We start from the raw sequence: 24484 nt of genomic DNA, 5'->3' as shown, positions 1-24484 counted from the left end.
CAGGCCTTTCAGCAGTATGACCGCTCGGGTAGGGGAGGCAGAGGTAAGGATCCTTTCGTCAGAAAGGATCAGGAAGGTCTCTCAACAGGGGAAAACACTTCCGGGGAGGCCGCGGAGGCTACCAGCAGCAATGAGAACTTGAAGGTAGGAGGGAGGTTGTTTCTCTTCCGGCACCGGTGGGGATTCAGCAAGTGGGCACAAAAAGTATTGTGTCGAAAGGCCTGGGTTGGAGTTGGACTGCGAATCCGCTCCACCAGACCTTTCCTTCAAACTTCCATCAAAAGAATTGACGGAGTATGCGGAGGACCTCCTTCAGAAAGGAGCAATAGTGAGAGTCAACAGATTAAATTTCAAGGGCGCTTATTCAGCGTTCCAAAGAAAGGCTCACAAAAAAGAAGGGTAATCTTAGACTTATCCCGTTTAAACTTGGCCATTCGCTGCGACAAGTTTCAAAATGCTCACCATCTCGCAGGTGCGGACCTTACTTCCCCGTGGGGCCGTCACCACCTCTATCGATCTTACAGACGCATACTATCATAATCCCTATTGCAAGACACTTTCGCCCTCATCTGGGCTTCAAGATAGGAGATCAAGCATTCTCCTTCAAGGTAGTTCCCTTTCGGTCTGAATGTGGCACCCAGGGTGTTCACAAAGTTGGCAAGGAAGTAGTCGTAACAAAACTAAGATCTCCAGGGATATGGTAGTAGCGTATCTCGACGATTGGTTGATTTGGGCTCCAACAGTCGAGGAATGTCGCAAAGCCACACTGAAAGTAATCCAGTTCCTAGAGTATCTAGGGTTCAAGATAACAGGACAAAATCAAGACTCACTCCGGAGTCCAACTTTCAGTGGCTGGGCATTCAATGGAATCTATCCTCCCATACTCTGTCGATTCCATCAGCCAAGAGAAAGGAAATAGCGAAGTCAGTAAAGCAATTTCTAGGACACAAACTTGCTTCAAGGAGAAGCCAGGAAAGAATCCTGGGTTCACTCCAATTTGCATCAGTGACAAACATCTTGATGAAAGCCAAACTGAAAGACCTAACAGAATCTGGCGCTCACGAGCAAATGTCAGATCCAAGGGACAAGTTGTCATCAGTCCCACAGATTCTACGGAATCGTCTACGCCCTTGGGCAAAAGTAAAGAACCTGTCAATATCAGTACCCCTTCAGTTTCCTCCTCCGGGGATTACCATCCACACAGACGCTTCATTAAGCGGCTGGGGAGGATATTCTCAGTTCAAGAAGGTTCAAGGGACTGGTCACCCCAGTTCCGCCAGCTTCACATAAATGTACTAGAAGCGATGGCAGTGTTCTTGACTCTGAAAAGGTTACGTCCGCCAAAGAAACTCCCACATAAAGCTAGTTCTGGACAGCGCCAGTTGGTAGTCCATTGCGTAACAGGGAGGCTCCAAGTCACGACATCTGAATCATGTCATGGTAGCCATCTTCTCCCTGGCGGACAAGTTCAGTTGGCACCTCTCCTCCACCCATATAGCTGGAGTGAGAAACGTCATAGCAGATGCTCTATCCATCCCCGCTCAGTTCCTCTGGAGTCGGAATGGTCACTGGACAACAGTTCGTTCCAATAATGGATTCTCCGGAGGGTTCCAGGTCTACAAGTATGATCTATTCGCATCTCAAGCGAACCACAAACTCATGTTATGTGGCCCCCAACCTGGACCCTCTGCCTATGCCACGGACGCCCTGGTCCATAGATTGGAACAACTGGGAGAAGATTTATGTCTTTCCTCCAGTGAATCTTCTCCTGAAGGTACTGAACAAACTCAGGACGTTCAATGGTCAAGTACTCTAGTAGCCCCAGACTGGCCGAAGAGCAATTGGTACCCTCTGATTCTCTGGAACTGGGTCTTCGTCCTCTTCGAATTCCCAATCCCAGGCTCTCCCAGTCAGTACAAACGAAGACTGTGTTCGCTTCCTCAGGAATTCTCAAAACCCTAACTTTATGGACTTCATGAAGTTTGCGGCTAAAAGAGATGCAGATATTGATCCACGAAATATTCTTTTCTTGGAATCTGATAAAAGAGATTCAACTTTGAGACAGTATGATGCTGCAGTCAAAAAAGTTGGCAACCTGCCTGAGAGAATCAGATATTAGAATCATGACAATCAATTCAGCTATATCCTTTTTCAGATCTTTATTTGAAAAAGGCTTAGCAGCTAGCACTATTACGACAAACAAGTCAGCCTTGAAGAAGATTTTTTTTGTTTTTCAACTCGGGTTCAACATAGACTTGACAGACTCGTTACTTCTCGTCTATTCCCAAGGCTTGTGCTAGACTTAGACCTTCAGTGAGGCCTACGTCAGTATCGTGGTTCTTGAATGATGTCTAAAGCTGGCTTCAGAAACAGACAATACGACATGTTCATTCATAATGCTCTTAAGAAAAACTCTATTTCTGGGCTCAGCTCGTGTCTCGGCCTATGAAAGTATCCTTAACATCATTCTTTCTAGGTAAATTAGCCTAAAATTACCAGAGAAAAACAAAATTAAGAAAAATGTCAGTAAAACTGACTCGCTCACTCTTAAAAAGAAGTGTCGGTATGATATAGGGGCGAGTGTGGAACACTACCACGAGACAAACACCAATTAGAACTTCCCTATCAGAATCCCCCCAAGAGAGAGCTGATACCAACGGCGATGCAGCCTCTACTACTACTACTAGAGGACGCCACGGACAGCAGCGCCCCTAGCGGTCATCCTAAATTTTTTAGCACCAGCGACAAGTCGCCATTTTCTTGTGCTCGTGTTTTTTCTTGGGATTATCCGCTCTAGTATCATGGAACGCTCTGCAATCGCCACGGCTAAGTTAAGTAACTCATAAGTAACATTTTACTGTAATTTTATCTTCCGGGTACCAGTATTTTCCTTTTTATAGGTCAATACGGTTCCTCGGTTGTCTCGTGGCGGCCATGCCGCCTCGTAAGAATTCCGGTCCTCCATACTGGGACATTCTTATGCTTATGGGCTTACTTTTTTCACATTCATTGTTTACATCGAGTTTTAGCTAGTTCAGCCCTCTTACCTTTCTCTTAGCTTGGTATTTAGGGCTATTTTTATTATTCTCGGCCCAGCATCCCGGCTCTTGCTCTTCATCGGCTATCGCTGGCTCCGAGTAGGCTTCTGTTTCTCGGAACAGTCTGCCTCCTCCTGGGCTTCTTTCTCTTTTACTAAAAGTGTCTCTTCCCCCTTTTCGATGTATGATTTTATTTAGGGTGTTAGGCTAGCCTAGGTGCTTGTTCCACATGTTGGTACAGCTTGGTTCACGTGGCCCTACCACGGTTGTGTTGCTCGCGGCCTAGGCCACTTGCGGTCACGTGTACTATAGCACCTTACCCTGCCCCTTCCCTCCCTCTCTGATGTAGGGAGGAGCTGGGGGACCCCTTGGTTGTCATAACAACCTCATCGCCTTCTCTCACACTCTCGGAGGTTGACCGGGGGGTTCCGCCAGCAGGGGGTATAGGGCGACCACTATGAGGTACCGGGTCTCCATACGGGTAGTTGGTGAGGCGGGGAGGAGTAGGCCATCCCCTCCCCCCTTTCCTCGCTCCCGCCGTGTTTCGCCGGGACCTCCATCCCCCCCTCCCCATTGCTCAGCCACCTCCCTTACGATACGAAAGGAGCCTTCCGTCGCAGCCGGGGCCCCTTTGGTTATAGGATATTGGCTCCGCTAGCGGGCAGGGCGGGTGCTATGGATGGTCGATTGCTTGCCTACTATATCCTTATATCTCTCCCCCGCTACCGGAAGGGAGCTTACCCTTACCTACGCACTCTTCTAGTAGACGGGTGGAGAGAAGTTGTTTTTAATTGTTATTTTGTTACTTTAAGGATATATACCCTATTATAAGATATTTACAATGAATTGTGATTATTATATTCATTTATCAGCCATCCCCGCCATTGTCCGTCGTGGTTTCCATTACCACCACTCCTAGTTGGTTGATTCTTGTGCCTCCGCCATTGGCGGAGCCATAGCCTATCTTCCAACCTGGTTACCACACGTATTTTAGCGGGGCTCTGGTTTTATCTAACTTTATCGCTCCGGCACCAGCGGAGCATATGTTAGGCTGTAAGTGTTTACTCTGTACTCATGTACTTTTTCACTTACAGGCTACCAACTGCCAGGTCCTCGCCTGTAATGCGACGCTGTATGACCCCTGTGGACATGACGAGTGCAGGTCTCACGCCCCGTGTGCCACTTCGTACAACGAGTCGATCGTCTGGCACCCCGAGGCCTGCGCTATATGCTACGACCTGGTCGCTCAGCTGGGGGTATGGGGTTATGTCCATTATGAGGTTACTTATGATTTACTAACAACTTCTAGTTCGTAAGTCTGTTAACCCTGTCCGCAATTGGTAGCTAATCTGGCCTTTCTTTCAGGCTAGCGGTGTGAGGGAAGTCGCCCTCGCCACCCTGAAAGCGTGGGGTGGGCGGCTTTGGGAAAAACGCCGCCAAGGGCCAGCCCTACATATTAGATAGGAAGTTGGCCATCCAGATCTTCCCTGCGGGCAAGTCGACGGGCTACGGTCGACCCTTGTCCGCCGCCCCAGTGATAGCCGCCATCCAACAAGAACTCCAGCACTCGTTTGGGGTCGTAGCCTCCCAGGAGTCAGTTCCGGACGTCGCTGCCCTGGACCTGAACCTCGAGCCGATGGCGGTAGTAGGTGAGGATTTGTTGGTTGAGGTAGGTTTGGTCGGGCGCCCAAGGTCTTTCCTTGGGCGCTCCTGGATCTTCTCCTGTCCCTTCTTCTTTCCGCCTCTTTCCAAGGCTTTCCGGGATCCGAGATCCCTAGCCGCACTCCCGCTCTCTCTGTACTCCTAAGGAGAAGGGAAAGAGAGAACCGAAGACCTTGTCTAAGACGTCTTCTAGGAAGTCGTCTTCGTCTTCTCGGCCAGGAAGTCATCGACTTCATACGCCGATGCGGTGAAGGCTAAGCCGAGCTCTTCCCAGTCGAAGAGCTCCAGAAGCAAGGCTTCGAAGGAGAAGGCTCGCGCTACCTCCGAGTCGCTGCCTTCTCCGCCTCCGCTGCCCCCTCTCCGGCTATGCCGGCTAGGGGTGGCAAGCACCAGCTCCTGCGTTCCCTCTCCTGTCTCACCAGGAATGATGGAACAGGTAGGAGTGATGGTAGGTTCCCCCCAAATTTCAGCTTGGGGAACACGTTTTGAGCAGATGTTCGCGCAATTGTCGAGCAGATCTGTCTCAAAACTGGACAGACGGTCCAGGAACTCTCTAATAGGATGAGAGAGAATGAGGATCGGGTAGCTGGGCTATCTCAGGCTCCTCCCCCAGTCTCCCCTGCATCTAGCACGGGGATTCTCCAACTTCCGCCTTACGACTCCTTGCCAGCTTTCTCTATGGAGAATCCATGGAGAGTAGCGGCCTACCGCTCCTTTTAAGGACGGATGATTTCGATCCCGGAGTTTGGTACTCGAAGGATTGAGGACTTCGAGTTCTATCCTCCGGGTCTGTCACAGCCTTTCATCGGGTATGCTAGGCTGACGCCAACGGCTCTTACGAGAGAGGACAAGATCTCGAAGGAGTCAGTCCTCTACAGTAGAGATCACGCCCGCCCAACGAGAATGGGTTCACTGCCTTGAGGACTGGGAGTGTACTAACACTAGACTCCAGGCCTACAAGAGTCCTTCACTATTTTCGCGACGGAAGAGGAGGTCTCTCTTCCGTTCGCACGAAATTGTGGAGAAGGCTCTTCAGGCAGGTCTCAAGGATGAGCCACCCGTTCCACAGTTGAGAGAGTCAGAATCTACTTCTCCACTCTTCCCCGCCTTCGGGAGAGTTATGGGAAAACCTGCCAGCTACATTCACGCTGGGTAAACTCAAGCCGGACTGCGCCATGGACCAGTTCGGTGAGAAATTACCTAGGCTGCCGGATTCCCTAATCCAGGCAGAGTTCGATGCGCGAACTAGGTTTGGCAGGTCCCTTAACTCTCTTATCGTTACGGAAATGGCTGCACTTTCATACGCTAACGAACCGCTGTTCAAGATTCTGGCGAAATCACAGTTTCAGCACGGTTCTGTTAGACGCTTTTGACTTCTTCCAAGCCAGGAGGAACTGTCGGAAGCATGTCCTTCAAGAGTGCACTATCAGGCACGAGCCTAATAGACTCTTGGCTGCGAGCATGTGGGGAGCGGATCTCTTCCCAGAGTCCGCAGTGAACGAAGTCCACCACGAAGCTGCTAGACTCAACCAGAGCTTAGAGCTAGGTGGGGTATTTCCTCTAAGAGGAAACAGGAATCCGTTCCCACTGCTGGCAAGAAACCAAAGAAGGCTGGTAAGAGGTTCCAGCCATATAAAAAACTTCAGCATCAGCAGCAGGTTTGTGCAGGCAGTCCAGTTACCCACAGGGACACCTGCCACATCTAAACAGACCCAGCCTTTCCTCCTGGTGCCCCAGCAATCGCAAACCTTCTACTTCCTACGCTATCTCGCCTGCCTTTAACCCTGCTTATGAGGCTCAAGGCTACTCTCAACCGAGGGGTAGGCGAGAGGTTACTTTCGTCATCGTGGCGCAGGAAGGGCACAAGGAGTAAGCAGTTCAGAGGAGGGCGTGGTGGCCAACCCGCCCATCAGCATGAGGTCTCCCCAGTAGGAGGGAGGCTGTTCTCTTCCGCCACAGGTGGGGGTTCAGCAGTTGGGCACAGAGCATAGTGTCAAAGGATTAGGCTGGAGTTGGATCAAGGATCCTCCTCCAATCAATCATTTCATCAGGTACCGTCAAGGAATTGATAGATTACGCGGAAGAACTCCTTCAGAAAGGAGCTATTGTCGAGAGTCAAGCATCTAAAATTTCAAGGTCGCTTATTCAGCGTGCCAAAGAAAGGCTCAACAAAAAGAAGGGTAATCTTAGACTTGTCAAAGCTAAACTCTTTCATTCGCTGCGACAAGTTCAAGATGCTTACCCTCTCGCAAGTAAGGACCCTACTTCCGCGTGGAGCCGTCACATGCTCCATCGATCTTACAGACGCATACTATCATATATATAGCCAGGCACTTCCGCCCATTCCTAGGATTCAGACTAGGAAATCACATTCTCATTCAAAGTGATGCCCTTCGGTCTGAATGTAGCCCCCAGGGTATTCCACAAAGATAGCAGAAGTGGTTGTACAACAATTGAGAGCTCAGGGAATCATGGTAGCGGCATACCTCGACGATTGGTTGATCTGGCACCAACAGTCGAGGAATGTCTCGAAGCTACCAAAAAGGTAGTTCACTTTCTGGAACATCTGGGGTTCCAGATAAACAAAACGAAATCCAGACTTACTCCGGAATCTCATTTTCAGTGGCTAGGAATCCAATGGGATTTGTCTTCCCACAATCTATCAATTCCAGTGGTCAAACGGAAGGAAATAGCAAAATCTGTCAGGCAATTCCTCAAATGCAAACAGACATCAAGAAGAAACCAGGAGAGAATCCTAGGGTCTCTTCAGTTTGCTTCGGTAAACAGATATCCTTCTGAAAGCAAGGCTGAAAGATATAAATCGAATTTGGCGGTCAAGAGCAAACTCCAAATATCGACAAGTTGTCAGTAATTCCACAGATCCTCCGCAACCAACTACGGCCTTGGTCAAAAGTAAAGAACTTAGCCAAGAAGGTACCCCTTCAATATCCCCTCCCAGTGTTAACCATTCACACGGATGCTTCCCTGTCCGGGTGGGGGGGATACTCTCAGTTCAAACAGGTTCAGGGGACTTGGTCAGTTTCAATTTCGCCAGCTCCACATAAACGTGTTGGAAGCAATGGCAGTATTTCTTACTCTGAAGAGACTGCTTCCCCCGAAGAAGTCTCATCTAAGGCTAGTTTTGGACAGTGCAGTAGTAGTTCACTGCATCAACAGAGGAGGGTCCAAATCCAAGCATATGAACCATGTCATGATAGCCATCTTTGCATTAGCAAACAAACGCAAATGGCATCTGTCTGCCACTCACCTGGCAGGAGTAAGAAATGTGATAGCAGACGCCCTGTCCCCGGTCAGTTCCTCTGGAATCAGAGTGGTCTCTGGACGTCGGGTCATTCCAGTGGGTAAGCGGAGAGTCCCAGGTCTCCAAGTGGATCTCTTCGCCTCACAAGCGAACCACAAGCTCCCTTGCTATGTGGCCCCCAACTGGACCCTCTGGCTTATGCCACGGACGCCCTGTCGTTGGATTGGAATCAGTGGAGGAGAATTTATGTTTTTCCTCCAGTGAATCTTCTCTTGAAAGTCCTGGACAAACTAAGGTCTTTCAAAGGGATAGTAGCTCTGATTGCACCGGATTGGCCCAAGAGCAACTGGTATCCTCTTCTTTGGAATGGGTCTCCGACCTCAACGGATCCCCAATCCCAAACTGTCACAATCAGTACAAATGAGGACTGTGTTCGATTCTCAAGAACTCCAGACCCTAACTTTATGGACTTCATGAAGTTTGCGGCTAATAAAGATGCTGACATTGATCCACAGAACATTCTCTTCCTAGAATCAGATAAGAGAGAGTCAACCATTAGACAATATGACTCAGCTGTTAAAAAATTAGCATCTTTCCTGAGAGAATCGAACACCACAAACCATGACAGTTAATTTGGCTATATCCTTTTTTCAGATCCTTGTTTGAAAAAGGTTTAGCAGCTAGCACGATTACTACTCACAAATCGGCTTTGAAGAAAATCTTTCAAGTAGGTTTTCAGATAGATTTGACTGAATCTTATTTCACATCTATCCCTAAAGCCTGTGCTAGACTTAGACCTTCTCAGAGGCCTACTACAGTCATGGTTCTTAAATGATGTCCTCAAACTAGCTTCAGATACTGACAACTCATCTTGTACGTTCATCATGCTCCTGAGGAAGACATTATTCTTACTAAGCCTAGCCTCAGGAGCTAGAATTTCAGAACTGTCGGCTCTATCCAGGGATGCGGGTCATGTGGAGTTCCTCCCATCAGGAGAAGTTCTACTTGCCCCAGGATCGTAGCTTTAGCCAAAAATGAAGATCCTCTTGCAAGGTGGGCCCTTGGAAGTTATCCCACTTCCACAGGATCCTTCTCTCTGCCAGTATCAACTCTTAGAGCCTTTCTTTCTCGTACTTCTTCTAGATCCTCAGGTGCTCTCTTTATGAGAGAAAAAGGTGGTACTTTATCAGTTAAAGGCATTAGACAGCAAATCCTTTACTTCATTAAACAAGCCAACCCTGAGTCATTCCCAAAAGCACATGATATCAGGGGGGTAGCCACCTCAATTAATTATTTCCAACATATGAACTTTGAGGATCTTAAGAAGTATACTGGATGGAAATCCCCGACAGTCTTTAAACGGCATTATTTAAAGTCCTTGGAATCTTTAAAGTTTTCAGCAGTAGCAGCGGGAAACATAGTTTCCCCTGATACTGCTTAGTAGTTGTAGTATTGATCCAGGTCTCCTTTCTACCTACTTCAACCAACATGCCTCAACCTATCGTCAGGCTACTCAACATCATAGCCTTAGCCGTTGTATCATATAGTGGATTGTCCCCTTATTTTTTTTGCTAGGGGACAACCACTCTTGTACTGATATGTACTTCAGTGTTCCTACCCTTATTTTTATGCTAGGGTAGGACACAATGTGTTTGTATAAATTCACCAATTGGGTTTGTGATAAGCTTCAGTCACAATGTGTTTGTATATATTTGAACTAATGTATTAATTGTATTAATGATGGATTTGAGTGTACCTATCCTTATTTTTATGCTAGGGTAGGACACATGTATGTATATAATTGTAATTATATATTCTAATTAAGTAAATCCAAAATTTTCCTTATTTTACATGCATATTTGTAATTTTTATTATCTACCATTTAAGTACTTTAAGTTTACTAACATTCGTTATTGATTATTGTAATTAAGTGCTTAATTTGTATGCTGTATTGATTTACTTGTATTATATCCATCATTTTAATCTGTTTTTCATTATTTCCTTTTCCATCTTGTCTGTTTCTCTGGTACTCTTTCATAGGCCGACACGAGCTGAGCCCAGAAAAGGGATTTTGACGAAGGAAAAATCTATTTCTGGGTGATTGGCTCGTGTCGCCCTATGAAACCCACCCCTTTTTATGGTTTGTTTTCCCCCCCTTGCAGGACAAGATGTATTTATGTTTTTATTAAGGATGACCGCTAGGGGCGCTGCTTGTCCGTGGCGTCCTCTAGTAGTAGTAGTAGAGGCTGCATCGGCCCGTTGTTGTATCAGCTCTCTCTTGGGGGGATTCTGATAGGGAAGTTCTAATGGTGTTTGTCTCGTGGTAGTGTTCCACACTCGCCCCTATATCATACCGACACTTCTTTTTAAGAGTGAGCGAGTCAGTTTTACTGACATTTTTCTTAATTTTGTTTTTCTCTGGTAATTTTAGGCTAATTTTACCTAGAAAGAATGATGTTAAGGATACTTTCATAGGGCGACACGAGCCAATCACCCAGAAATAGATTTTTCCTTCGTCAAATCCCTTTTTTATTAAGCTTGGCTTCAGGAGCTAGAATTTCAGAACTGTCGGCGTTATCCAGAGAATCCGATCATATAGAATTTCTTCCCCACAGGGGAAGGTTCTACTCCTCTCCGGAACGTAGCTTTTTAGCAAAGAATGAGGATCCTTTGATGAGGTGGGAAACCAGTGGAAGGTTATACCCCTTCCACAAGATGTTTCTCTTTGTCCAGTATCAGACTTACGAGCCTTTCTGTCCAGGACATCCTCATCCTCGTGGGTCCCCTCTTTAAGAGAGAAACAAAAAAGGTGGTACTTTATCTTAATAAAGGTATCAGGCAACAGATCCTGTACTTTATTAAACAAGCCAACCCCTGATTCCTTCCCTAAAGCTCATGATGTCAGGGCAGTTTGGCCACCTCAATTAACTATTTCCAACACATGAATTTTGATGATTTAAAAAAGTATACTGGATGGAAATCGCCGACAGTATTTAAGCGTCATTACTTAAAAAAGTCCTTGAAGCTCTGAAATTTTCAGCAGTTGCGGCGGGTAACATAGTTCCCCCGACTCTGCTTAATCTTAAGTTGAAGATCCAGTCTTCCTTTCTAACCTATCTCATTCAACAGTTTGTCTATACCTACCATGTTCATCTACGTCTACCTGAGTCTTAGCTGCTCTTGTTGATGGTACAGTGGGTGTCCCTTATTTTTTTGCTTAGGGTCACCCACAATTGTTTGTATATTCTGATCTCTATGATGTGGTCCCCCTATTTATGCTAGGGTGACACATCTACATTTGCAATGGTTACGGGTTTTGTATACTAAGTCTTATATACATTTGTTTATTATATTATTGTCTAAGTTTGTTCAAATTCAGTTTATTATATAATTGCTTTGTTTACTTTGTACATATTAACTATACACAAATGTTAAGGTCTACATATATTCCATGTAAGCCTGTACATATATGTTAACTTTAAGTTAATTTAAGGAATATTTTCTAGCTTGTATAATTGTGGTATAGTATATTTCTTAGCAATTATATTTTTCCTTTCTTTATTTATTTTAAGTTTTATTGAGACCTTAGTTTATTTATTTTCTTTACAATCTTGTGCTAATTCTCTGGTACGATTTCGCGCAGCGGACACGAACTGAGCCCAGAAAAGGGATTTTGACGTAAGGAAAAATCTATTTCTGGGCGATTGGTTCGTGTCGCCCAGCGAAATAACACCCTACCCATCCCTGCGCTCAAGATTGTCTGCTAACTTCAGGATGGCCACCAGAGGCGCAGCAGTCGGCAGCAGGGATGGAGGATAGTAGTAGTTGCTGCCCACTTTGTGGGTCGGCTCCCCTCTAGTGGGGTTTTGTAGTAGGAGATTTATATTGGTAAATGGTTCGTGGTAGTGGTCTCACTCGCCCTAGTGTTTATACCGACACCCATCCTGGAGGGTGAGCGAGTCAGTAGTACTGACCTTTTCTTTATTTTATTTATTCTATGGTATGTGTTAGTTGGGCATTTACCTTAGAAATAATGGATTAAAGGATATTTCGCTGGGAGACACGAACCAATCGCCCAGAAATAGATTTTTCCTTACGTCAAAAATCCCTTAATAGAGTACTTACAATCACTCACCCACTATTCTAAGAGAAAAAGGTGAAGTAATCCGAGCTTTTGATACAAATCTCACGACAGAGGCGGGTTCAGAGCGGCGAGCACACGTCTCACCAACGGCGGTCGAAAGCAAAGTGATATGTTTATATCAGTTGGGCGGGTATCCGTCCATTGGACAAGCAGTTATGCTGAACTACATTGTTAGTAAATCTTACGACCGATCCAGCTGGAGCTGAATAGTAATTCCTTATGTAAAGGACCGAGGGTTTGTATAACGTGTCGGAACAAATACTAAATTGAGTCAAAATCTTTGATGCTACCCTTTCCTACCACCAACTACAACTTTCAGAGACCCATACATACAGAAATTGTACAACGGACAATGAACACAAAAGAGGAAATCCTCACCCTTCCCTCAAGAGAAGTCACCCCATACAAGACACAATACCTGAGAATTGGAATAGTAATGTAAACTCTTCTCTATAATCATGATGACAAATTTAAATATCCCCCTCCCACCCAGGGAGAGCCTATGTACTGATAGCATCTCAGGAGTCCCCAGTACAAAATTATGAATGATAACTATGCTTACACTACAATCCTGTCTGCATGCAGTAACAAAAACTATGCAGACTTCCTTTGTAAATCATTGTAAGCTGTAAAACATTCTTGTAAAAATACAAATGGACCTAGGATGGTTAATTTTAGATTTGTTCTAATATGAAAATCTTAAGGAAAGCAACAATTAAACAAAAATCTCATCTCGGTACAGCTGAATGAGAGCATTGAGTTGAACCATTTCGATGGGAGCATTGTTACATGACTTGAACAATAAAGCTCTGCCTCCTTAGAAGCTCATTTAAAATGCCAAAAAGCTATCACAACCATTATAAATGCACTTTACCTTAAAATTGTTGTCATTTAAACTTCTTGCCAACTTAAAAGATGAAAATAATACTTACTTGGCCTATCACTAAAGAATGAGTCGAAGACAACAAAATTGTTGATCTGCGGTACTTGCTTCCTAAGACCATAGTGCTTTTGCAAAAATCCTAAAAACTTATCTGAGGGTTTATCTACAGCCATGTGACCAGGGCTGACATTCTGATCCTGAAAGAAAAAATAATTAACTATATTGTTTCTTCACCAACAACATGAATAACTAACTCCTTTCAAACCTCTGAATAATATTAAAACACAATTTTTGAGAGTGAATTGTATTAGTATTCCTAACTATACAAAAACTGAGGTCCTTTACATAAGGAATTACTTTCAGCTTAGCTGGAATTACAGCCATAAATTCTTGAACAAGGTGGTTAGGCAGTAACTACCGTCTGGTAGGCGGGTAGGCCACAGCCCAGATGTAACACATCCACTTTGCCTTTTGGCCCAGGTTTCAAAGTGAGGGGTGGCATGAGGTGGGCATAAATGTAAAGGACCTCAGGTTTGTATAGTTAGGAAAAATACAATTTACTTTCAAAAATTGTGATTTGTTCCTACACGATATACAAACCCTTGGTCCGTTACACAAGGAAGACTCACTGATTGGTGGGAGGAATGTGAGTGAACCTTTAGAACTGACTGGAGTTCTGAACACCTGAGCTATTCCTCCTGGTCGTAAAAGTGAGGAGGAGTGCCCTGCCTCTGACAACTTGATCAGAGTATAGGAGCTGCATGATCAAGAGTCAGACTTCTGGGACCTTTCTGAAATGAGTGAGGAATCATAACTCATCCGAAATTAGGCTGGGAAGAATATTTTAGAGTCGGAGGCATTAATGCAAAGTTCTGGGAAGGGTTTGCATTATTGCCAGCCTCCTTTCTCCCCTTGCTAGAGGAAGGAGCGGGATTGCTTCTCTGACTCTGATAAGAAAAATAGAAAGGGAGCTCGATGTGTAAGCTTACCGCATCAATCGCCTGACCAGCCAGTGTAAGTTCGAGTCCTATCCTCACCCAGAAGAAGAGGAGTAGAAGGACACGGTGGGGAAGGTGGAGAGGCCAGTCATTCTCGCATACTTCTTATCTCTAGAACCACACACCATAGACGAGATGCAATGTGTCCTCTTGAAGGAGCCGAGTAAGCAAACACAACCTGCAAGCATCCGCCACCAGTCCAAGGAAAGAAAGTTCCAAGGACCTGTGGGCAGACCCGAAGGAAGAAAGATATAAATATGGTCGCATTGAGACCTCATTTATCTTCCTGTCTGACATATTCTTCGGAGTGATGAAATGTAACCATCCACTGGACTATCAAACTGCAGAGAAATCTCTCACGATCTCGTAAGACTCAGAGAAAGACGTGTCATTGGACACTTCTGCAATGGCAGTCCGCAGCAGATAAAGACACCGACATTCAATGATGGGTGTCGATCCTTCATGGGTATAACAACACACCAATAGGACAAAGTAATGACTGATCTCAATCAACCAATACAAAGTCCACAGCATAGCTCATGAAGGACTCAGACTCGTCAACAAATGCCGACTGACTGCGCTGCCACGCATCTGAGACGTAGTCACAACATGACACCCGTCTTTTGAAGGGTTATACTGAGAATAACCATACAAATTGTCTATCTTGTTCACTACCAATATTGAGAGATGAGATGATGTTTCTCACAAGGCATGTGTACATCAGACAATAGTCAATTGCCTTCTAGAGACTGAGGTCCCTGTGATGGCAAGACAGAGGTTTCTCATCAGTAGCTGAATCTCAACTAAGGAGAAACAATGCTATATTACTAGTAAATGACTAAGGTGAATGTGGACCTATGTCTTCACACTTGAATTGAGAGAAGTAAACTCTCAAGATCTGATCATAGAAAAAGTCCTGACGATGACCCAACCAGTGAAGACAGCTTTAATCTGTTGTTTTACACAGGACTGAAAAAGCTAATCCACTATTTCATTGCTGCTCAGCGAGAAAGTTGGAGTTTGCAATGAAAGCAGAGCATCTTTCAGTAATGAAAACACAGGGATTGTACTGCCTGAAGAACTGCTTCTCATGGGTTGGATCAGGGAGGACATTTCTATTTACTTTGGAAGCAGAGCTAGTAGGGCGGGGAACAGGCAAAGTCTTCCGTTATTCATTTACAATTCGGGGTGAACAAAGAATAATTGAACACCTTGCGAATTAGGAAATGTATATTAGAAGACACTCAAATTGTCTAAAGAATATCATTCTTCATCATCGCAGTGCCCGATGGGGCAGGTGCAATGAAGCAGAAGACTGGGCTACAGACTTCTGTTATACCGTATGGTAAACAGAAAGATGATCATGAGTCTAGCGAGATATACCTCTTATCTGAAAATTCTTGCAACGGCAATGCGGTGCAGGGGAGATGGGCATACATGGATGCGAGAATTCCAGCCCAATCAAAGAGCTAAGTCTGTGATTGCCGGGCAGAGATCCGAATTGGTGGTCAATCCTCGAAAGAGGAAAAACAATACCAAACTGAAAGGAATCTAGGAGAGCAAGCAGTACTGAGGCAGAGTCATACACCCCTCACTCAACTTATCATCCTGAGTTGCCTGGTAGAGCATTTCATGAAGGAATGCATTCGGCTAGAACCATCGAGCGCAAGAAAGATACACTCAAGCATCTGCATTTTAACTGAAACTGGGAGGGAAGAAAACCCTCTTGTTCAGTGATAATGCAAATGCTGTGGTGTTGTTGGGAAACAATAACACTAGTTATCTTAAAATCAAAACCGGTAACTCTTGGGAGGCCCGATAGGCTGTCCTGAGTTCCTGGTTAATTAAGAGAAGGTACTATTCATTTTGGTCGCATACCTCGGACAATGCAACCGATAACAGAAGAATGTTGTGAGAGAAAATACTAGTTTATTTGTAGGCTCCTGTAAATCGCACTTCAGCCTAATTCCTCTTCATTCGAGGACAAGAATAAGGACTGGAAGCAGGCCTCCTTCATTCTCTAATGAAGAGAGCGAAGGTGAAGTTTTCCTGAAGGATGACTTCTACGGTGATAACAGGATACTGGAGAGGCATTCAAACCTCTCGGTGCTAGCCATCCTGAACGGATTGACGTATGTTCGGTAAGATCCTAAGATTGAACCTGTGAGGACCAGAGAGTAAGACAGGTAGCTGGGTACTGATAATTTATTAAAGATGAACTGGGTTGACATAGACAGGTGCAGACGGATAAGTAGTACCAACTTGCACCGAGAGCAGAAATGACTCTGAGACAGTAGATTTGGGTTCTCACAGACATACTTTGAAGATAATAAGGCTACAAAATAAAATTACATGAGTTATACATCGGGCGAAAGGCCAGAGGAAACGCTCTAGAATGGTTAAAGGAACAACACGGCTTGATGATGAGATGCAATAAAAATACAGAAAAAGCGCTGTCCTTACAAATACTCCCCCCACCCCCCCACCCCACAAGACATGATTATGGAATAATGATTGGATGGAAAAATATCTTGGAGGCAGGAGGAGGCCCCATGTCCTTGTGACACTTGTTGTGGGGTTGTTATCAAATGCCGAGTCCTGCATTGCTGGCTGACAAGATGCCTCCCTTTGCCGGTTGCCCTGGGGGTTCTACTGTCAACTGCGTGCAACCAAGACTGCAGAGGGAGCTGCAATGTGTGCGGTGGCAGTGTGGGACGAGCCATGGAGACCTCAGGTACGGTGGAGGCGTAGATTGGGCTGAGGAAGTCCCAAGTGCGGCAGCGGCGTCCCGGTGGGCAGAGTGGAACCACAGTGAGGCAGTGGCGTCAGCAGGTCGAGGAAGCCTAAAGGTAGCGTGTCAGCAGGCAGAGGAGGCCAACAGGTGCAGCAGCAGTGTCAGTGGGCCGAGGAGGACTACAGGCAGTGGCATCGGAAGGGTAGGCAGGTCCACAGAAGTGGCAGCAACGTCAGGCAGGCCGAGCGAGCCCCAGGAGCAACGGCACTGTCGGGGGGATTTGAGGAAGCCCACAGCAGCGACATCATGTGTAAAACAGGACCCTAGGTGCAGCAGTGGTGCAGCAATGGTGACGGGGGAAGAACTGAGGAGGCCGCAACGTCAGATGGACGTTTCTGGACCACCGCCTGATTTTTGTTGGCTGACCAGCACACAGCTACCCGTCCTCGAAAAATGCCAAAACACGCTTGGAAGCTGTGCCGTGATGGGGCTTGGTGTCGTCCTCGGGAATGGAGCTTTCAGAGATCTAAACTGTGGCGCCATATTGAGTCCGCTAAAGGTTCTCTGAAGGTGAGCGGCCATAATTAGTCCGTTAAAGGCTGGGCCTAAATCGCTGTGTCACCGACTCAAAGGAGGTCACCAATTGTGAGGACCAGAAAAGTAAGACAGGTAGCTGGGTACTGACATTTTATTACAGATGAACTGGGTTGACATAGACAGGTGCGGACGGATAAGTAGAAACGAGAGCAGAAATGACTCAGAAATAACAATTTGTCGGAAATTGTATTCTTCCTAACTATACAAACCTCAGGTCCTTTAACAATAGGAAGGTACTAAGCGGCAGCTGAACCGGTCGTAAGCTTCAAACAAGGGGGTTCGGTAGTTAACTACTTGTCCAGCAGTTGGCGGTCAGCTCGACTGAGAGGAGAGGAGTCACTTTGCTTTAGGCCCAGAAAACGCAGAGTGAGGGGTAGCACGAAGTGGGACTATGTATATGTAAAGGACCTCAGGTTTGTATAGTTAGGAAAAATACAATTTCTGACAAATTGTTATTTGTTCCAATACGTATACAAACCCTCAGTCCTTTAACAATAGGAAGACTCCTTCTTGGTGGGTGGAATCTGAGTCTTATGAACAGACTGGTGTTCGTCCTACCTTGGATTCCCTCCCTGGTCGTAAGAGCAGAGGGAGGGATCCTAGCCTCTGTCCAGCTGATCGGGGTGTGCAACGCAGGATCAGTGGTCAGACTTCTGGACCAAACTCATAAGAGGGAGGCAAGCGTACCTCTTATAAATAGCAAAAAGCAAGAACTAGTTCCTACTTCAAGAGCCAAGTAAAGTTATGGGTTTGTCTCTTGTCGGCTTCCACTCCCCCCACCCCCCCTTGTTGGGGAGTGGTGGCTAAACACTCCTACCCTACTGAAAGGGATAGAATGGAGCTCGGTTGTGTAGCTTACTTGCATCGGCCTCCTGTTCAGCGTAGTGATGACCGCGGCCCTCTGCCCACAGGTAGAGGAGAAGAACGAAGGAGGAAGAGAAGCCAGTCACTCTCTCTTTCACTTGTAAAATCATGCAGTCACACAAGGATGCGATGCTGTTCTGTCCGCTCAGGTGATGGGTAGACTACACAACTTGTTGAGCAGCCACCACGGGTCCCAAGGAAAAATTGTCCAAGGACCTGTGATGATGATCTCCCGAAGGTAGAATGAAGTGAAGGTGGTCTGTTGGCCCAAACCCCTGCGTTCAGAACCTGTGCCACAGAGAAGTTCGCAAGGGTTGGACCAATACCTCTGACTTCGTGGGCTCTCGGACGAAGGGTACAGGTGTCATCACTGCCAGCTGTCTCGTTACGCACTCCTGATCACCTCACGCAGCCAGAAAGAAAGTGTTCTTGGAAACTTCTTTCTTGTTAACGCCCGGTGCTAACGAAGAGGCATCGACACTCAGGCCTGAGGTGGCCGAGTTCTCTCAGATAGCGCCGTAGCACCTCACAGGACAAAGCAGCATCTCATCCGCATCATTATCGGTGAAATCCTTCAGGAGGGGATTGTGAAGGACTCGAACCGGTCGTCAGGGACCGAAGGATTCTGAGTCTTCGCTACGAAGTTCGGGACGAAATCGAGCGTCACGGATCCCATCCCCTGGAATGCTTGACATCAAAGGAAAGACCATGAAGTTCCCCTACTCTCTTTCGCCGATGCCAGGGACCAGTAAGAAGAGGGTCTTGAGGGTCAGATCCCTGTCTGATGACTCGGAGTGGCTCGAAGGGTCTGCGAGTCAAACTCCTAAGGACGAGAGTCACATCCCACCCTGGGGGCCTGAGTTCCCTGGGTGGGCAAGACCTCGAAGAAGCTCTTCATCAGGAAGGAGATCTCGAAAGAAGAGGAGATGTCCACACCTTGCAGTTTAAGGACTAGGGCCAGGGCAGCTCTGTAGCCTTAACTGCAGAGACGGAGAGGAGCTTCTCTCGGCGAAGGAAGACGAGAAATCCGCTACCTGCTGAAGAGTGGCTCTGAGAGGACACCAACCACAGAAGACAGATCACTTCCCCTGGTAGACAGCTGCAGAGAACTGTCTGAGGTATCCAGCCATCGCTGTTGCTGCGCTGCAAGAAAAGCCTCTTGCTCGCAAGAGATGGTGGATAACAGCCAGCCGTGAAGACACAGGGACTCGACAGACGGTGGTACCATTCTGCGTGTGGCTGGCACAAGAGGTTGTGCCAGGGGGAATTTCTCTCAGCGCTTCGACAAGCAGAGCCAGCAGGTCTGGCATACAAACGGCTTGAGGTCGGTTTGGGTGCCACCAGGATCATCGAAGGTTCACAGTGATCAGCGCCCTGCTGATCACTTTGCGAATCAGACAGAACGGGAGCGAAGGAGTAGCGAAGAGGTTGACCCACAGATGTTGAAGCGTCCTCTGCAGCTTCCCATGGGTCCGGCACAAACCGAGTAGAAAAGATGGAGTTTTCTGTGTGCCGGGATGGCGAACAGATCCACGACTGGGTGCCCCCACAGGTTGAAGAGCCTTTCCGCCACGTCTGGATGAAGGGACCATTCGGTTCCTATCACCTGATCCCGACGGCTGAGCTTCTCGGCTACCACATTCCTCTTGCCTGGAATGTAGCGGGCCGACAGCTCTACTGGGTGTGCCGCGGCCCACTCGTGCACCTTGCAACGTCAACTGGTTGCAGCGGGAGGGACACTAGGCCCCCCTGCTTGTTGACGTACACCACTACTGTGGTGTTGTCGCTCATCAACACCACTGAGTGTCCCACCAGATGGTCCCGTGAGAGAGGACGCTGCCTTGAGCTCCAGGACGTTGATGTGAAGGTGCTTGTCGCGATGGTCCCACACACCTGCAGTCAGCAACTCCTCCAGGTGTGCGCCCCATCCCTCGGTCGATGTGTCCGAGAAGAGCAGCATCTACGGAGGGGGAGTTCGAAGAGGCACTCCTCTTACGAGGTTTCCCGTCGTCCAGCCACCAGGCTAGGTCCTGCCTCACCTCCTTCGTGAGAGACACGAGGTAGTAAAGTGGGTCTCTTGCCTGTGACCAACACTCCTTTTAGTCTCCATTGAAGAGACCGCAGGTGAAGACGCCCGTGAGCAACTAACTTATCGAGAGACGACAGGTGGCCGATCACGACTTGCCACTGCTGAGTTGGTTGCTCCTGTAGAGACAGGAACTATCTTGCTGCCTCCCTGAACCTGCTGATCCGCGAATCTGCGGGGAAGACTCGCCCAGCTATCGTGTCGATCAGCATGCCCAGGTACTTCATACTTCCATATCTGCTTGGGCTCGAGATCTGACTTCTCGTAATTCACTACGATTCCCCAAATCGTGGCAGAATTCGAGGAGTCGATTCTCTGTCCAGCAGCAACTGCGAGCGGGAGCTCGCCAGGACTAACCAATCGTGGAGATACCTCAAGAGACTGAAACAAAGTGCCCTGAATTGGTACACCGTCCCGTCGAGGATAAAGCAAGAGGTACTTCCTGGAGGATTGATGGATGGGTATCTGGAAATATGTGTCCTTCAGATCCACCGAAAGCATGAAGTCGTCCTCCCTGATAGAATCAAGCACTGAACGTGCTGTTTCCATCGTGAACCGAGTCTGGCGAACGAATCGGTTCAAGAGAGAGAGATCTATCACTGGGCGCCAGCCCCCCTGAGGACTTCTCCACTAGGAGAGTCAGCTGTAGAAGCCCGGCGACTGATCCTGTATGATCTCCGCAGCACGTTGCTCAGCATGGCTTCTTTACTTTCTGCCGAAGCGTCACATCCTTGGTCGAGCCAGGAGCGTAGGTTTGCAGATGGACCGGGTTGGAGGTGAGGGGTGGCCGAGACTCAAAGGGTAGTAGATATCCCTCCCGAAGGACTTTTACTATCCAGGTCTCCACACCGTAGCACTGACATGTTGCCCAACGGCTCGCCAGGCACCCCCCCACTTCCGGCAGCAGGTGAGGGGGAACACCATCACTAGCGTTTTTCCTCTTGGCTTCGACGAGGCGACCGTCTTGGCCGCAGAGGAAGCGCTAGCTAAGCTCTTGGGCTTAGCCGCAGTCATCCGAGGTTGCCCAGCCACCTTGGAGACTGCCTGGTGGACAAGACGGTCACTGTCGTCAGTGCGCTGCTGTTCCACCGCAGCGTTCACCATCTCTCCTGGGAAGAGAAGGCGGAACTCCGCAACGGTCTGTTGCGATGACCCAGAGCTGCCTCACGCCCAGCCGCCCTGGTCACTCAGGTGAGAACAGCGTCTCTACGCCGGAGAACCAGGTTGGCCCACAGGTTAGCCGTCTGGTGGGCCCGGTAGGCGATGGCCCTACCCCCAGACTGGCACAGTCTCACGAAAGCAGGGTCCCCTTCAGGAATGATGTTCCCCAAGGAGGCCGCGGTTTTCGACATTGTGAGGGACCACAGGTCGAGCCATGAGACTGCTTGGAATGCTGCCATTGCGGTAGATTCCAAGGCAAGTGCCTCCTGTTGCGAGAAACCAAAGGTTCTCCGACAGGAGCTGCGGCAGAGACGACCCCTGGAGTTAGCCTGGCTAGCTCCAGGTTAACCTGTTTGGGCGGCAGAGGGTCCTCTGAAGGCACGTAGAAGCGCCTCTGTCGCGGCAGAGGTGGAGGAAGGAGCTTGGCAGGACATACGGACCGAAGCGAAACCCTCCTGTCCGGAGATGAGAGCGTCAACCTGGCTCGGTATGCTATCAGCCAAGGTTGATCCCGGCAGACCCACCGTCGTCCTGGGTTCCTTCTTAGGTCCCCTCCCCAGAATGACTCCAAGCCCAATGTGGGCTCGGTAGGTGGGAGCGGCGATCCTTCTCCGAGGTCGTTGTGCTGATGAATCAGCGCAATTACCTCAGCAAACGACCTCTGGATATCAGGAGTGACTGCATCCAGTGGAGACGGACCATCAAGCCCGTCCAATGAGAATGCCTCCCGAGACCCTCCTCCTCCCACAGGAGGAACCACGACAGACCCCTCCTGGTCTCCTCCTGCCACTTGCACGTTGGTTGGTCCGAGGACCGCGCCAGGTTCGTAGGGCGTCGAGGCGGGATCGCGAGGAGCGCGCCCCTTGCGATCACTCCTGATCGCCTCGCTCTTCCCGGTGAACGCCCAAGAAAGTTGAAGGGATCGGAGAGGCAGACCTGACGCTCCTGCCCGCGCCCACCGGCAGAACCAGTGTGCTGAGGGCGCTGCAGGCGATCGCCATTCCGCTGTGGTGATCGGGCTGCAGGCCTGGTTGAGCGGCGCTCTCGGGGAGAGCGACTACACCGAGAACAGCGGCGACGGTCCCGAGGGTAGAGAAGAGCTGCTGCTGGTCCCCCTCTCCGCTCGTCCCGGTAGGAGTGGCGGTCAGGGGGCCTGCAGAGTCCGCTGTTGCGGTGGGAGCGAGGCCTGTCCTCACGGCGCGTCACGCCGCTTGGACCAGCCAAGGCTGGTTCAGGCGACCAAGGGGGACCGCTTCCTCGCCTCAGCCCGCGAGCAGTCTGGGACCGTCGCGTCAACCCTGGGTACCAGCGCGTCGCCACGAGAGCGATCGCTGGTCTGGTGAGAGTCGCCTGAGCGACCCCCGCCAGTCTTCCGTTCCGTGCCTGGATCCTGGCGCCGTGAGGACTTGGATGCCTGGGTCTTGACTGTACAGTCACCCGCAGGCGACCATACACTCAGTGACTCTCGCGAACGAGAGGCCGAGACGGTACCTGGCGTCGAGGCAGAACCTACTGGCGCCAGGTGAGGAGGTCTCGGTGTTAGCCGGCACTCCTCAGGTCCCCGTCTTTCTTCTTCCTTGCGGAAGAAGAGACGGGCCCCGTTCCCGAAGGAATAGGAGGACCGACGGATGTCCCAACTGTCCCACTGGAATGGGACAGACGGACCCTTAGAAGTCTCAGCACAAGCCTTCTTAGGGGTGGAGGAGGCAACCTTCTTCTTCTTCGGCTGTGAGGCCTTAGAAGTTGAAGGGGAAGCGGCGGCAGACGACGACGACGAAGAAGACGATGAGGACGAAGACGACACCTTCCTCTCCTCTTCTTCTCCTTCGTCAGCTTCCTCAGCACCACCGTCAGGTCTTCCATCCAGGACGGAGCCGGGGCAGTATCGAAGCAACAGGGCCCGACTGCACCTGTCCGGAAGGACTTGGGGTGGTAGCAGCAGAACACCACAGGCAGGAACGACGGCGGCAGGAACTGGTACCAGGGATGAAGCGGCAGCATACTCAGGAACAGGAGGCGGGGCAGGAAAACGGCAGCATCCTCTGCACAGGAGGCAAGTCTAGAGGAGAGCTCTTGGAGACCGGAAGTCCGGGGTTTTCTATAGCAGGAGCGGCAAACCCAGGTGGCAGTGTCACAGCGGGACACAAAACCTCCAGCAGCGGTGCCTGCACAGCAGCTGTCGGGGTCACCGTGGCTACGTGCTGAGTGTACACCAGGTGTGGCAGAGCAGTGTAGCCCGGCGTGGACACCGTCGTGGTAGTCGTGGTGGTCGGCCCATGTTACCGGCATGGCTCCTCTCGCCAGGTGACTCAGCAGCCCCTGGACCGTCTGTGTCCCTTGCAGCCCAGCGAGTACCAGGCCGCCTCCGAGATCGCTCCCCCGTGGCCAGCAAGTCTGAGGAAGGAAAAGTCGGGTAAGTTAGTGGGGGTCTCCCCTCGCCCAGTGGGGGGACAGTTCCCACCCCGAGCAAAATGGAGGACCCCGAGTAGAACTGGACGTCGGGGCATCTCACCTTCCCCTCCACACTCAGATGAGCGAGAGAGGAGAGGGAGTGAGAAACCTCCCCAAAGGGAAAGGAGCCATACAAGAGAGCTGAGATGGAGGGAGAAAAGAGGAAGACGTGTCCATGACCAAAGGGCGTAGCCGGAGAACCCTCCGACTCCTTGGCCGGATTGCACGGCTTCTTCCTCCCCCCATAGCGCTCCCACTGCTCCTCCTACCAAAAATACAAGTGTCACATGTCTCGGTGGGCGAGAGCATTCTCGCCCTCTACACCGAGTACAGAAATCATGAGGATCAACATCTACAGATGATCGGAAGGCCCCACACCTACGGCCCCCAACACCAGGGCACAATCTGCGGCTGATGGGGGGGCGAGAGGGGGTCTCTCCGGCTCTTGTGGTTCCATATTCATAGCAAAAAGCACTTATGAATACAAAAATCACACACACTTACTTTTATCCTTGCAATAGCACACAAGTAAAAGGAAAAGAAAAAAAAGTCTTCACGCAGTGAAGCAAACCAAGCATACGACAGAAGCGGGCAGAGAAGACGA

Source organism: Macrobrachium nipponense, chromosome 1 (genome assembly GCF_015104395.2).
Source record: "Macrobrachium nipponense isolate FS-2020 chromosome 1, ASM1510439v2, whole genome shotgun sequence".
NCBI classification, from domain to species: Eukaryota; Metazoa; Arthropoda; class Malacostraca; order Decapoda; family Palaemonidae; genus Macrobrachium; species Macrobrachium nipponense.
Note: the sequence above shows the minus strand (reverse complement) of the source record.